Here is a 2,811-nt window from a genome sequence, read left to right as displayed (position 1 = left end):
GCTACAAGAGACACAGACCCTTTGGATGGCTGCGGACCTTATCCCTCCCACCATGCTTAGCATAGTCATTGCTCACTATTCATAATCAAATGACACCCCTTCCACCTTGACAATGAAGCTGAATGTTTTCTTGGCCTGCCTGAGGGCCAAATTCTGTATGCAGATGCAGCTGGGCCCTGGATGGGGTGAAATAAGTACAGCCATAGACAAGGAATTAGCGACTCTCACTGTTCTTACTTGAAGTTCAGCAGTGTTACGAGCATGAAGGATCTGCTGACTGTTGCCTGCTTTTGGCTGAGTTCCAGAAATAGTTGCTTTTATCAGTTTTGTCCGGCTTTATAGTTGCTTTTGGAGAAAGGATTTGCTGATCACCCTCACACACCCACATATGTGAATTCTGTAACCCCAACTAAATTCTAAGCTCTCAGAGGCAGCTACCACATTTTTTCACTACTTGTGTACTCATTAAACAAGGTTAATTGCTTTTCCTTATTGTATTATATCTTGAGATGGAAAGGCCTGAAAACATTCTCGCAACATTGGAGATGATGTTGCTTGAATATATGGCAGGAAGAATCACAAAATAGGCATTGCCAGCATGCTCTCTTCTGAAAAAGAGAAATTTAAATGCCCGACAAACTTCACTGACTAAGTTTGAACAAGGCCCCGGGCAAAAAGAGTCATGGATACCAATCTAGTGTTCCAGAAGTTGCTCCCTTCAAAAGACCGGAAGAGAAAAAAATAAGTTTCTATAAAATGGAATTTTGTTGCTTTTATGGGAACTTCTATACAGGAGAAAACATACATGTTTTTCTAAAGTATGTTGAAGAAAACTTTTCTAAGGCAATATTTAAGAAATGAGACTATAATTATGTTTCTGTAGTGTTTTATATTGAGATATGCCTGAGGCTTGGGAATGGGCTAGAGGGCTTTTTAAAAGTCCCTCCTAAGTATCTTCAAATCTTGATTTATGGATCCCTCTACCACATCTATATCCATAGTGGTATCTTCTGAGTTAAAGCACGGAAGATTTATCAGTTTTCAACATACAAGAACCTCACACATTTATCTCTCCAGTGTCATGACAGTAGACTTTCACAAGGCCTAAAAGCTTGGCACAGACTTTAAATTGTGCTTTTATTTTTATACCTTTCCTATATTGAAAGACAAATAGTAGAGGGAAAAGTGAACTCTGTAAGAGAAGGAACACAGCTGATACCCAGAGTGGGCCACCCAGAATGCACCAGGATTAATGACAACTTGGCCTGACAGCATCCTCTGACCACAAGAGATGAAGTCACCCTAGGAAGTGTTTTGTAGAAGAAAATAAAATCAACAGAACGAGAAAGAGAAGAAAAACCATGAAGTCTGAAATATACATTGCCCAAGTATTTTCCCCCATTAATTTTGGAAGCCCATGAGTGTTTCCAGGGAAATTTAATCTGCATGTTTCTGAACCATTTACACTTAACTCACCACCATGTTGTTTTGTAAGAGTCATTTGCTGTCCAAGGAGCCCTCTGAACCCTGTTCATAAAGATTTTTATACAAGTGATTATTTTCTTTTTCCTTAAAATGAAATCATGCATTTCCAGATCGAAAGGAACATTGAAGTGAACCCTGAATTTAAAACTTGTGAGGCACAAGACAGATTCGGTTTTGATCAAAGTGTATCCCCATACAGATTTCCAACCCAAGGTGTTCAGTTTTGGCAGCATCACAGTAAAGGGCTTAGTTTAAAAGACATAGGTTTATTACTCCTTAGGAAAGCCAAAGTGAACCCTCTTGGGCCTTTTTTTTTTTTTTTTTAAGCAAGGCTTTTAAGGAACTCAGCCAATCTAACAATCAACTCTGCTTTAGAATCTGTCCTGCATAAAGCTTGAACTTGAGTGCATGGGTGAGACACTGGAAGTACTAGAAATGGTTCACCATTTGAAGGACTTTGTAGTACAAGGGACTAAGCTGTTAAATGAAGGCAAAATTACCTCCTACCTCAGAGGATCGCTGTGAGGATTAAATGAGATAATTGTGTAAGGTGCTTAGCATAACTAGAACACAGTGGTAAGACCTCAATATATTTTAGCTAAGTGGGGCACCTGGGTGGCTCAGTCAGTTAAGTGTCCAACGTCGGCTCAGCTCATGATCTCACGGTTCTTGTGTGCGAGCCCCCCATCGGGCTCTGTGCTGACAGCTAGCTCAGAGCCTGGAGACTGCTTTGGATTCTGTAACTCCTTCTCTCTCTGACCCTCCGCTGCTCACGCTGTGTCTCTCTCAGAAATTAATATTATATATTAAATATATATATATTAACTAAGAAACAATTACTATAATTTATCTTTATGAATGTTTGTATTGGCAAACAGAGTCTAAGACAAGCATCCCAAGACATTCCTTAAGATAAAAAGATTACTCTACATAAATGATCATTCATGTATTTGCTCATCTTCAGCTTCAAATAACCCTTGTGAGAATGAATGACTTCTGAGGCTCAAAATATTTTTGTACTGTGTTTTTAAGCCATTATTGAAGGTCTAACTAGAAAACCACCATGAGAAAAGCCGTTTTTGTATTAGGATAATCAGGTTGAGTCTGGCTCATAAATTGACTGATGTAATATATATGTTGAAAGATTATAGGAATTTAGGGCTATTTATACCAGTTAATCTCTAATGCCAATAAAGAGTATTTGAGGTGCTCTTTGTTAAATCAACTACAGGATCCTGATGTATGCTTCTTGGCATATTTGTGATGGTTAAGTCTAAGTATCCACTTGGCTGTAGAATGACTTAAAATGACATAATCAAACTCTAA

Source organism: Hyaena hyaena, unplaced genomic scaffold, assembly GCF_003009895.1.
Source record: "Hyaena hyaena isolate Hyena2069 unplaced genomic scaffold, ASM300989v1 scaffold_942, whole genome shotgun sequence".
Classification (NCBI taxonomy): Eukaryota; Metazoa; Chordata; class Mammalia; order Carnivora; family Hyaenidae; genus Hyaena; species Hyaena hyaena.
Note: the sequence above shows the minus strand (reverse complement) of the source record.